The 12,951-nt window shown below is 35.8% G+C and overlaps 1 pseudogene; it reads right to left on the bottom strand.

Moving 5' to 3' along the window:
* Positions 1-8,036: 8,036 nt before the first annotated feature.
* LOC132170577 (phosphoribosylglycinamide formyltransferase, chloroplastic-like) lies at positions 8,037-11,941 on the bottom strand (annotated as a pseudogene).
* Between the last annotated feature and the right edge of the window lie 1,010 nt (positions 11,942-12,951).

Genomic DNA, 12,951 nt, shown 5'->3' with positions numbered 1-12,951 from the left:
TAATGGATCAAAACTCCGCTTTGTTATGGCACAAGAGATTAGGACATATCTCCATTGAGAGAATCAAAAGGTTAGTGAATGATGGAGTTTTAAAAACTCTTGATTTTACAAACCTTGGTACTTGTGTGGATTGCATAAAGGGAAAGCAAACCACTAAGACCACTAAAGGTGCCAAAAGGAGTTCTGAGATTCTTGAGATCATACACACTGATATCTGTGGACCTTTTCCTACTCCCTGCCTAAATGGTCAAAGATATTTCATATCTTTCATTGAAGACCATACAAGGTTTATGTATCTCTATCTTCTAAATGATAAGGCTGAAGCATTAAATGCTTTTCAGACCTATAAGGTAGAAGTAGAGAAACAAAAGGAAAAGAAAATCAAGATCATAAGATCTGATAGAGGCGGAGAGTACTGTGGTAAGTACACAGAAAAGGGACAAATGATAGGTCCATTTGCGAAATTCCTTGAAGAGGAAGGTATTGTGGCTCAATACACGATGCCTGGCACACCACAACAAAATGGTGTAGCAGAAAGAAGGAATCGTACACTTATGGACATGGTTAGGAGCATGCTGAGTAAATCCCATCTCCCTTTATTTTTATGGAGTGAAGCCTTAAAAACTGCTGTGTATGTTTTAAACAGGGTTCCATCCAAGGCTGTCCCCAAGACACCTTTTGAATTATGGAATGGGTGGAAACCAAGTTTAAATCATTTACACATATGGGGTTGTCCTGCTGAAGTAAGGATTTACAATCCAAGTCTAAAGAAATTAGACCCAAGGACAACCAGCGGATTTTTTATGGGCTATGCAGTTAACTCCAAGGGATTTAGGTTTTACTGTCCTTCGCATAGTCCTAGAATTGTTGAGTCTATAAATGCAAAATTTATAGAGGATACTGAACCTTGTGGGAGTGCTCATCCTCAAATGGTTGAATTAGAGGAAGCACGAGAGTTGACTGAAACTCCTTCACATGAAGGACGTTTGATTGTGCTTAGGGAAAATCAAAATGATTTCCTTGAACCACAATCAATTTCAGAACAGCCAACTCCTGAGGAACAGGTTCTGAATGAGCCTACTCAACCTCCTCCAAATGGGGAGGAAGTAGGATTAAAAAGATCCTCTAGAATATGTAGACCAGCAATCCCTAGTGATTATGTTGTATACCTCCAAGAGTCTGATTTTGACATTGGGCCTAAAGATGATCCAAAATCATTTTCACAAGCCATGAGTGGAGATAACTCCACATTTTGGTTCAATGCCATGAAGGAAGAGATGGAATCCATGGCTAAAAATCAAGTCTGGATCTCGTTGACTTACCAGAGGGAGCTGTAGCCGTAGGCTGCAAATGGGTTTACAAAACCAAAACAGATGCTTCTGGTAAAGTTGAACGGTATAAAGCTAGACTTGTGGCCAAGGGATTTACTCAGAAGGAAGGCATTGATTATCATGAAACCTTCTCTCCAGTATCAAAGAAGGATTCATTTAGAATAATCATGGCATTAGTAGCTCACTTTGATATAGAGCTACATCAAATGGATGTGAAAACAGCATTTTTAAATTTAGATCTTGAAGAAGAGGAATACATGAAACAACCTGAAGGATTTGATGATAACAGTGAGAAGGCTTGCAAATTAAAGAAATCTATTTATGGGCTAAAACAAGCCTCCCGCCAATGGTATATCAAATTTCACAAAGTTATTACCTCATATGGTTTTGTTGAGAACTTTGTTGATCAGTGCATATACCTTAAGGTCAGTGGGAGTAAAGTTATTTTCTTAGTCCTATATGTAGATGATATTTTGCTTGCAAGTAATGATTTAGGTTTGCTACAAGAAAGCAAACAGTTCCTCTCTCAAAACTTTGAAATGAAAGATTTGGGTGAAGCCTCATATGTCATTGGCATAGAGATTCACAGAGACAGAAATCAAAGAATATTGAGATTGTCTCAGAAGGCTTACATTGAAAAGGTTTTAGAGAGATTCAGAATGAAGAACTGTTCAACTTCTATAGCACCTATCATTAAAGGGGATAAATTCAGTAATAATCAGTGTCCCCAGAATGCATTGGAACAAGAACAGATGAAAAGTATCCCATATGCATCTGCAGTTGGCAGCCTATTATATGCACAGGTCTGTACTAGACCTGACATTGCAATGGCAGTTGGAATGCTGGGTCGATATCAAAGCAACCCAGGATTGGAACATTGGAAAGCTGCAAAGAAAGTGATGCGGTATTTGCAAGGAACCAAGGACTACAGTCTGACATACAGACACACTGACCATTTGGAGGTGGTTGGATATTCAGATTCAGATTTTGCTGGATGTGTGGATAGCAGGAAGTCTACTTCAGGATATATCTTTCTTCTTGCTGGAGGGGCTATATCTTGGAGAAGCAGCAAGCAGACTATAATTGCTACATCTACTATGGAAGCAGAATTTATTGCATGCTATGAAGCCACTACACAGGCATTATGGTTAAGAAATTTTGTTAATGGTCTCAAGGTTGTCGATTCTATAGCGAGACCAATCAAGATCTTCTGCGATAATCGTGCTGCCATTTTCTTCTCTAAGAATAATAAAAGTGGAAGCAGAAGTAAGCATATCGACATCAAGTACCTTCGTGTGAGAGAGAACATTAAAAGGAATGAAGTATTCATTGAGCATATTAGTACTGAACTGATGATTGCGGATCCCATGACTAAAGGTTTACCGGTAAAGCAGTTTAAAAGTCATGTGGAGCATATGGGGCTCATTGATTCATTTTGTACTTAGTTCTTTCTATTCAGTCTATAGACATCATGTTATTTTAATAAAGTTTTGTGCACATTTATTATCTTATCCATGAGGATAAAATTAAGTTTGGACCCGAATGACTTATAGGAAGTTCGTTCATTAAGTACATTATCCATAAAGTACTCATTTAGGGAGATATTAGACATCGTGATACATGGAAGGGACGGCTTATTACATAAAAGCTTTACCGCCATGATTCGTGTGTAGTATTCCTTGAATGAGTGGGAGGATTCCATGAATGGTTGGAATAGATAAAGTATTGGCCAAATCATAGAACTGAACACCATAAGGAATTTATGTGTCATAAGGGCCAAGTGGGAGAATGTAAGAAATTCCATTTAAGTATGTCCCTTTATGTCACATATATTATTGTAATTATATAATTACGGTGTTCAATATTCTATTCCAATTTGAAGCTTATTATGTAAATCAAATATTATGAATTAAATGACTGATTTAATTATTGTGGAACAAGTATTTGATTTCAATCAAATATTCTGAATTAAATCACTGATTTAATTCTTGTGGAACAAGTATTTGATTTAATTAATGATTTAATATTTGTGGAATCAATTAGCTGTATTGATTGATTTTTTATTCCTTGATGGGAGGAATAATTAAGGTAACAGCTCTAATTGAGGGTCCCCTGACCTACCTATAAATAAGGCCTGTGTATTCCATCAATTGGCACTCACTGGTAGGCATAGGTCAGAAGAACCTCTCAATAATATTGTTTTTAGTTTTAGTTTGATTGCTGTGGAGTCGTTCTTTAAGCTGCTTGAGCAAAGCAATGGCCGGAGGTACATATACATATATATATTAAATTTCCGCTGCTAATTATATTGTTAATTAGCATTTATATATATTCAATATTTTACATGCTTCTTCTTTTTCTTCCTTTCCCTTTTTCACCCTTAATCGGCTGGATAGGAGTTTTTTTTTCTTCTCAATTTTGGGTATAAAAATGTATTCAAGTATGTTTAGTATATATATTGAGAGTTGGCAAAAGTGATATGATAGAGAAAAACCTAAACCCTACAAAAAGCAAAAATTTCTGATGTTTGGTTCTGCTACCTGAACTCACTTGGGTTTTCTATGCTCAGACCGGATGAGAGGAACGCTATCTTCCCTCCAAATTATTCGCTCTTCACACAATGCTTCTGTCACCTCCACATATAGCCGATGCTCCTAAATTGAAAAAAATAAACAATAAAGATGCCACAGAAATCCAACCCAAGTGCAAAGTTTATGCACAAGAATCCTCAAACTTTATCATCCAAGAGGGTACTTCTCCTTCCAAAGACAGAAGTCTGGGATTAAGACAATCATGGATGGAGGATCGGTGATTTTGATTTTATACAACGTTTTCTTGTTGGTCCGGTCGTGTATGTTTTATTGTTAATGGTGGTGTTTGAAAACTTTTAAGGGGTATTTAAATTTTTAGTTAAGAAAAATCTTTTGATGTAATATAAAATTGAAAAAGGTTTTAAAGTATTTTTGGTGAATATTTTGTGATAAAAAAATATTTGTTAATTTTTTTTTAACTAAAAGAACATTATTTAAGGAAGGCCTTGGCAGGAGATTAAGGATAGTGTTTGGTATTCTTGCTGAAAAAAATTATTGAAATTGGAGAAGGTCATAGACTGCCCCAACCCGATCAAGCAGAATACTTCTTGCTCGCTCATCTATTCCTCCCCATTCGCAGATTACAATTTATAACCACATAAAGTATTAAGGGTCTCTATGGGATTGCGATTTTCAAAAATTACGTTTTTGAAATCACAAAAGCATTTGGTAGAACTTTTTTTTTTTTTTTTATCAAATATTTGTTATGCGAAATCATAATTTTGGTTTAAATTTGCATTTTTTTCAAATAAACACCATTTTAGAGCATTCACAATGGAAGAGCCAAATGTTACTTTTATTTAAATGGCTTTTCAAATGTTTAAAAAACCCCTACATTGGATTAGCCAAAAGAAAATATAAAATAGATATTTGACCGGAAAAGCTGAAAAAAAAAACCTAAATGTAGCAGCATTTTTTAAGGGAGCCATTTTTTTTTTTATTATTTTTCTCACATGTTTTCTCTTTTTCCCAAAACTTTTCCCATTTTTCCTCTCACATGTTCTCTTTTTCCCAAAACTTTTCTCACTTTTAATAATATTTAAATGACATAGATAAAAATATAACTAATGGGATGTTGATGCATTTAAAAATTCGTTAGCTAAACTAGATAAAAGTGAGTTTTGATGAACTATTTTGCATCAAAATTTGGCTCCTCCATTGGGAATGCTCTTAGAGCATCAATATTGAGCTCTTTAAATAAAAGTTAAATTTGAAGAGAAAAATTCTTTTTTTAAAAAAAATTTGAAGAGCCACTTTTAAAATTAACTAAATAATATCAAACTCACTATATCTTCCTCTACTTTAGTTAAATAACTTTCACTATCCTTATTGGTCTTATTAAGAGCTTAATTTAGATTTGTTTTGGTAATTGGTATATTACCCAATATATTTTTCAATACGATAAAAATATTTGAGTTTACACATTTTTATTTTTTTCCACCTATGGTTTAAATCTTATCATAAATGGTACTGGACTTATGGAAAAAGACCAATTTAATACTTCCGTTAGGTTTCGTCACACGTGTCATCATGTAAAACTGCCACGTGTCCAAAAAAAAAAAAAACTAAACCTATAAAAAAATATTAAAAATTTACGGGGTGGCCGAACCCATAAATTTTCAATATATATTTAGGTTTTATTTTTTTAATAATTTTTAGGACATGTGGCATTTCTAGGTGACGATACATGGCATTCCGTTAGTTTGGGCTAACAAAGGTACTAAGTTAATTATGATAGAATTTGAACCTTAGTGAGAAAAAAAAAAGTACAAACCCAGATACTAATGAAGTACTTAACTCAGAATATTTTAATAATTTCATAAAAAAAGAAAAGCCAAATAAAATATTAAACTTTTATTTTATTATTATTATTTTTTTTAAAAAAAAAAAAAAATTTATAAAGGGTAAAGGGTTCGTCAAGTTCAAAGATTCATAGACCGGAGCGGTGGTTTGCCTGGTGATACCGCATGTGCCTGCAGGTAGACTCTATCGGGTGATTTTTCCTTCGTGGCTTTACACGTTTGATAAATTTTGTTTATACTATCTGATAAATGAATTTAACAAAGTGGTTCTTACTATTTTTTTTTTTTTTTTTTTTTTTAAAGAACATTATTTAAGGAAGGCTTTGGCAGGAGATTATTAAGGATAGTGTTTGTCTATTCTTCCTCAAAAAAATTATTGAATTTGGAGAAGTTCATAGACTGCCCCGACCCGATCAAGAAGAATATTTTTTGCTTTTTTTTTTTAATCAAATATTTGTTATGTGAAATCATAATTTTGGCTTAAATTTGCGTTTTTTCAAATAAGTACTCCCTTAAAGCATCCATATTGAGCTCTTCAAATAAAAGTTTAATTTAAAGAAAAAAACTCACTTTTTTAAATTTGAAAAGTGACTTTTAAAATGAACTAAATATCAAACTCATTATATCTTCCTCTAACTTAGTTAAATATTATTATTTTATTTTATTTATTTATTTTTTTTTTTTTTGGTTCTAGGTAGATGAGAGAGAAGGAAAATTAATATATAAGATTAAAAAACTAAATAACTTTCACTTTTTGGCATTTGGTATTTGGAGGGCCTTTTTGATCAAAGTTAAATTTGAAATAGAATAGAAAACTTGTTAAATGATTCTTTTTGTGAATTTTTTTCAAATTTTTAAAGAAAAGCCAAATTTAAATAGCTCTTATAGATTGTTTTCCTATTTCAGATTAAGGATCCGTTCGTTTCGCCGAAAAATGATTTACATAACATGTTTTCCGTATTTCGAGTGTTTAGTGAGACGTAAAATAATAGTCAACGGAAAATATTTCTCTTGTTGATTGTCAATTTTATATTACAATTTTATTTTATTTTATTAGAACTTTATTTTCTTTCCTTAATAGGGTTGGATTTGCTTTAATTATTTTCACTAGGATTAGGTTTACTATTACTATTAGGATTAGATTTACTTTCTCAACAAGTATTTCTCTTCTATAAATAGACTAGCTTATTATGTAAAACTCAACCAATTGAAGTATTATCAAATCAGATAATTCTCTCTCAAATACTCTGCGCTTTTAGCCTGCGGGCTTGATTTATCTTTTGGGTAGAAGACGAAGACGCTTCTACTTACAAAATCAAAGACCCTGCTGTTTTGGTTAGTTTTCTTAATCTTCCGTTACGTCATTATTATATCGCATCAATGGCATTTTATTGTTATTCAAAAACTCTTGCTCCTTCCCACTTGACGAACACCATATCTGAGCTTCTCCCCCTATAAATTGACATTATCAACATCCTTTTGTTTTCACCGCCAGACATCTTGTTTCCTCTCGCCAAAGAACCCTTCTCTTGCTCTGTGCAAGTTCTGGTGAGTGATGTGGTGGGTATTTGTCAAAGTTTAAATTTAGTTGTAATGTTCTACTTCTCCTACTTATATTACCCTTTTTGATCATCGTTGCCAGTTGTGAACAGCGAAGAATATGCCTGGCTTTTATCACTTGCCTTCTTGGCGGATAGAGTTTTGTCGGTCCTTTCGTTGGATTAAGCTTCGCTCATTCTGTACAATATTAAATGATTTGTCTGTCGTGAATTTTGATAACAGTTCCAACTTGAGCGAAGCTCGCAAGCAGCTAATGGTTGCTTTGTCATCAAAAGTCCCCTTTTGTATGAGCAGCGACGATAGGTTCCCTGAAAATGATATGTACGTCTGTGTCGACAAACCGCAGATGTTTGCGCAAGTGGCCGAAGTGTTACGGGTGCTTGCGACCCCTTACAAAATGTTAACTGCGGCAGACATTAAAGACTATTTTTCTGCAATAATTCGCATGCGTGAGCTGATTCATAATACCGGAGGGGACGGAGCTGATCGTGTAGTCTTTTGTACAAAAACTTTTGAGGCCGAGTTTCAGTTGAGATGGAGGAGTCCATGATTATAAATTTCTAGTGTTGTTGAAGAATGAAGATGGTCTACTATGTTACCTTTTGGAAGTTTGTTTCTTTTATGTTGCGTATTCCTAGCCATTATTATTATATAATGACCCTGTTCTTGAGTGTGATTACTCTTTGCCCTTCTGCTGCTGTTCTTGCTTTGATTTATTTCAAAAAGTAGAGAGATTAATGAGGAAATTCATGTACAAAATCAAGTCACGACTTGTTTTTATCACACAACTTTACTTTGCCTCTATCTATGTGTTCCCTTTTCTTAAGTTACATTTCCACATGTTTGTGCACAATTTTTAAAATGGAACCCAGATTGAATACAGTAAAGCTACAGAGCCTTAAAAAATCCTCCCCAAATCCGTAATTTGATGAGTTGTACCTTTCCTCTCCTTCTCTTTGTGTGGCCAGCTAACTCGCCATTAAAGACAAACACATACTCGCCAAAATCTTTGTGGCGGTCTAGGAAAGCCCATTTTTGTGCCCTCTGGTGACCTGGGTCTCGGGTGTACGGCATGGTGTGGGTTGGGAGTAGTACATCTGTACATAAATTGTAACCTTATTTTATGATGACATAATGATGAAAACTTAACATCTCGCACCGCCAACAACAAAATTTGAGCAGAAATTTACATAAAGAAGTCTTAAGACACGAGTTTGCAAACACCATGATATTTGAGTAAAAGCTACTCTTCACACCCATTGATTACACTCGCCTCATATTGGCAGGCGTAGCATATTGTAAGTTGCTTAAAACACGACACATCAGCCAATGCGATATGAGTGTAATAAATGGGTGCGACGTGGAGCATTACTCATGATATTTATACAACCACCTTCAAACTCTGCCTGTTGCACATACAATATTGGCATAACAAAACTCAAGTGCAAGGGTAATTCAATAATACATAATAGAACAGAAACCATGTTACTTAAAAATGGTTTTCCTCTTCCTGCTTCTTTTTCTTCCTTTCCCTTTCTTCCCCAATAATCGGCTAGGAAGGAGTTTTTTTTTTTTTTTTCTCAATTTTGGGTATAAAATGTATTCAAGTATGTTAGTATATATATTGAGACTAGGCAAAAGTGATAGAGAAAAACCTAAACCCTACAAAAAGCAAAAATTTCTGATGTTTTGTTTTGCTACCTGAACTCACTTGGGTTTTCTTTGCTACGGATGAGAGGAACACTATTTTCCCTCCAAATTATCCGCTCTTCACTCGATGCTTCTGTCACCTCCACATATAGCCGAGGCTCCTAATTTGAAAAAAAACAATAAAAATGTCACAAAAAGGAATCACACCCAAGTGGAAAGTTTATGCCCAAGAATCCTGTAATTGTATCATTCAAGAGGGTACTTCTCCTCCTTCGAAAGACACAGGTCTGGGATTCAGACAATCATGGATGGAGGATCGGTGAGTTTAGAGGTTATTCTATCATTTGGCACAAAAAGACATAAAATCATTCAATAGGAACCAGCCAGAACTTGGTGTTACTATTGTCCCAAAGTAAAAACAGTTGACAAATGACTAATGATTCAGGTTTTCTCAACTTTATTGCACAGGAAAAACCTAACACACCCTAAAGAGAGAGAGAGTGAGAGAGAGAGAGATGAGGGAAAATTATGATGTGCCCAGCGTTAAAATCACATTACCTCTCGAAGAACTCGTGTTGCCAGCTCCTCTGCAGTGTCATTAGCAAGCACAGGGACAACACGTTGAGCAAGGATACGCCCAGTGTCGTAGTGCTCATCAACAAAATGAACTGTTGGACCTGAGTATCTAACCAAGCACAAATGAACAAAAACATAATATTTGGACTTCTCTTCATATACACTATAATTAATGGAAATAAAAAAGTTGGATAAAAATGGGCAAATCCCTTATGCTTGGTCAGGAAACAATATTTGTTTAGATATATGACATCAAATGCTGCAACCTACCTTGCTCCAGAAGCAATGACTGCTTTATGCACCTTCATACCATGATAGCCTTTGCCTTCAAAAGCTGGAATGGGTGATGGGTGGATGTTTCCTATGGATCTGGGATAAGCTCGGATTAGCTCCACCGGTATAAGTTTTAGGTATCCCACTAGGAGTATAAAGTCAACCTCAAATCTCCTGAATATGATAACACGACAAATGTTAATATATTTTTGTACCATTTCAACACAACAATCTTTCCTTGGCTTATGAAATTAAAGAAATCACTTCCAAGAATCAGGCATCTTTTAACTACAAAAATTAAAGAAGAAGGATATCACAGCCGTCTTATATAGACTATTCTTGCATGATGTGATTTTGATACATTTTTCTTTTGACCTCTAACTACTAGCACAAGAACCGGACTTAAGGCTCTATATATTTCGGCTTAAAATATTTTCTAGAATTTTTTTTTCCATATTTTCCGGTATTTGGTCCATGAAAAGTTGTACCCAAAGAGATGGAGAAAGTTCAAACTTCAGTTTCACTGTGGCAAAGTCCAAATTCACCATTGCTGATCTTGATCAGCTGCCTTCCCAACTTGTGGGCTTTGGGGTTTTTGATTTTTATGAATTTCAACCTACAGAATTTTGGTGCAACCAAATAATTTCCTGGAAACTGCTTACGATATGAGTGGATCTCATCAAGTACTTGGCAGGGGTTACATAAAGGAACAATTCTTCTAAGTAACAGGCAGAAGCTACAAGTCCTCTAGGATAAGCCTAAATGAGATCTGCCACCCCAAGAAAACACAATTTAGATAGGAAAGATCAAGCTATATAGTGGCAGCACAAAAAAGGATGCACAGTTGACAAGTTACATTAAGAATTCAAAATCCATATGAGGCATCTCAAGGATTGGCTACAAGGAACATCTTCGATAATGATTGATCTAACAGACTTCCTTCACATAACAAAAATTACACTAAATTGTATTCTCCTCTCCTTTATTGAATAGTTTCTCCACTGCCTGTGGCAGAGAATGTAAGAGATTTTATAGCAATAATTAATATAATTTGGGTTTCTTCATACAAACTTCTTGCTGAGCAAAAATCAAGAACCTTCTTACTAGTGAATCTACCAGGAATAAATGAAAAAATAGACACGCAGACATAAATGTTTCGTTTTTGGGAGAAGAGCCTGACCTAAGAACAGATACAAGGTCGCTTGGGGAGAGTCCGTCAGGTTCCTCCTTTGTTTTAGGGAACAAAACAACTGGGATGCCCTTATCTCTTGCATACTCTGCCCCTCCACAGACTGCCATACAAAAGAAAATAACACACATGAATGCTGCTTTGGGATTCCATTATGCTCTTCCTAAGACATCAGTTCAAAAAATTATTAAATTTATTGAATTAAAAATTTCCATATAAATTTCCACTGTTTTACAGTTCGTAAGGAATTAAAAATTACGACTTTCAAGCCCAAAAAGACGATCAAAATAATAAAATCAGAACCATATAAAGATAAGAGAGAAAACCGCGTTTATTTATGACCAAAACAACGATGTCTCCATGAACTGATCCTCGAAGAGAAGCTTCATGAATGGACCTGAAGTTCGACCCATCACCGGACCGCTAGCTTTTTCCTTCTAACCCCATTTTTCAAATCTTTCCCATGAGAAATAGCATCATTCTCTACATTTTCTACGCCGTTTTTACACTTTAATCTTTGCTTAGACCACACCCTCTGCGGAACAGAGTGACAGGTTCTATTCGAGACCCATTTGCGGGGTTGAGAGAAAGATGTTGAAGAAATAGGCGGTGACGCCACAAAGAATGGCTTTTTGGTGTTTAGGACTGGTGGGATCGTTGGGTTTGAGCAAAACCCAGAAAGCAAGCTCTGGATTTCCATTGAAATACCGGATAAAATAGAGCTCAAAAGAATTTTATTAATTGGAAAAGATAAAATAGGGGAAACAATTGGTGATAATTTTACAGTGTTTTTTTGTGGGTTTTCCGTTAAGCGGCAAAGCTTGAAACAAAAACGGCGGTGGCTGTGGCGTTTAGCCTGGGCAGTGGCGATGGGGCTTGGGCGGTGGCGGTGGGTTTTTCAAGAGTAAACATCTATATGAGATATCTATCTAGCATCAGAACATGACCATTATTGACCAACTAATTGCTTCTATCGTGAAAGTAGATGTTTTAAATTTTCTTTGACTTTAGAAAATTTACTCATAAGGGAAAAAACATGCGTTTTTTTTCTTAACAAACCAACATTCATTCAAACAAAAAGGAATACAAGGAGAACAGAAAATAAAACAAACAAGCTAACTAAAATTCCAACCGGCCAGATCTCAAAAAACATGAATGAGATCAGAAACAGAAAAGAAAGATGCAAATGCAGCTCGAAAAAACTCTTACCGCAGCGCATATTGGTGATGGATACTACCACAGGAAGTTCGAAAACCCCTATCAAACATCTAAATAGGCTTCCTAAAAACTGTGGAAAAAAAGTTTCAAAAAGAAACCAAAAAGAAAAGGAAAAAAGATCCACTCCATAGACAAAGAATCTGAAGACCAAACAGATCGGGATAAAAACTAAGCAACAAAGCCAAAGAAAATTACAGAAAGTTACATAAAGTAACATAAAAAAACTTAAAACATAACAGCTGTAACGGAGGGAGGCTTCGGCGGCCACTACACGGTGCGTGGGACCCACACGCCGGAGCGTTAGATCCACACGCAGGAGTGTGTGGACCACGCCCCGGCGCGTGGTGGTTGAAAGGAGCCACAAAGGAGTTCGCCGGAGAGCTGGAACGCCGGCGAAGGTGGAGGATAAGCGCGTGTTTGACTGGAGCTGATGGAGAGAAGTAGATTGGACTTTGAAAAAGCCACTCTTCAAGCCTACACAGATCCGGCCGGTGGAGCGATGGAGAAGACGTTCCATGGCATGGCGGAAGCGGGGGGAGGCGATCCTTTGTTGCTGCAGTTTTTTGAGGGTCAGGGGTAAATCGTCAAAGACAATAGGTAAATCTAGAAAAAACTCTAGAAGTAAAAAAGTTCTCTTAAGAAGAGAGAAACTCAGAAGAAAGAGATGTTGGATGTTGCAAAAAAGAGTGAGGAGGAGGGCAACTAGGAGGCTTTCCCTCCTCCTCAAGCTTGGCCGAAAATGGAGGCTTCAGGAGAGAGAA

The sequence above is a fragment of the Corylus avellana genome, chromosome ca2 (assembly GCF_901000735.1).
Source record: "Corylus avellana chromosome ca2, CavTom2PMs-1.0".
NCBI lineage: Eukaryota > Viridiplantae > Streptophyta > Magnoliopsida > Fagales > Betulaceae > Corylus > Corylus avellana.
The sequence above is the reverse complement of the archived record's forward strand: the minus strand, read 5'-3'. Positions and strand labels throughout refer to the sequence as shown.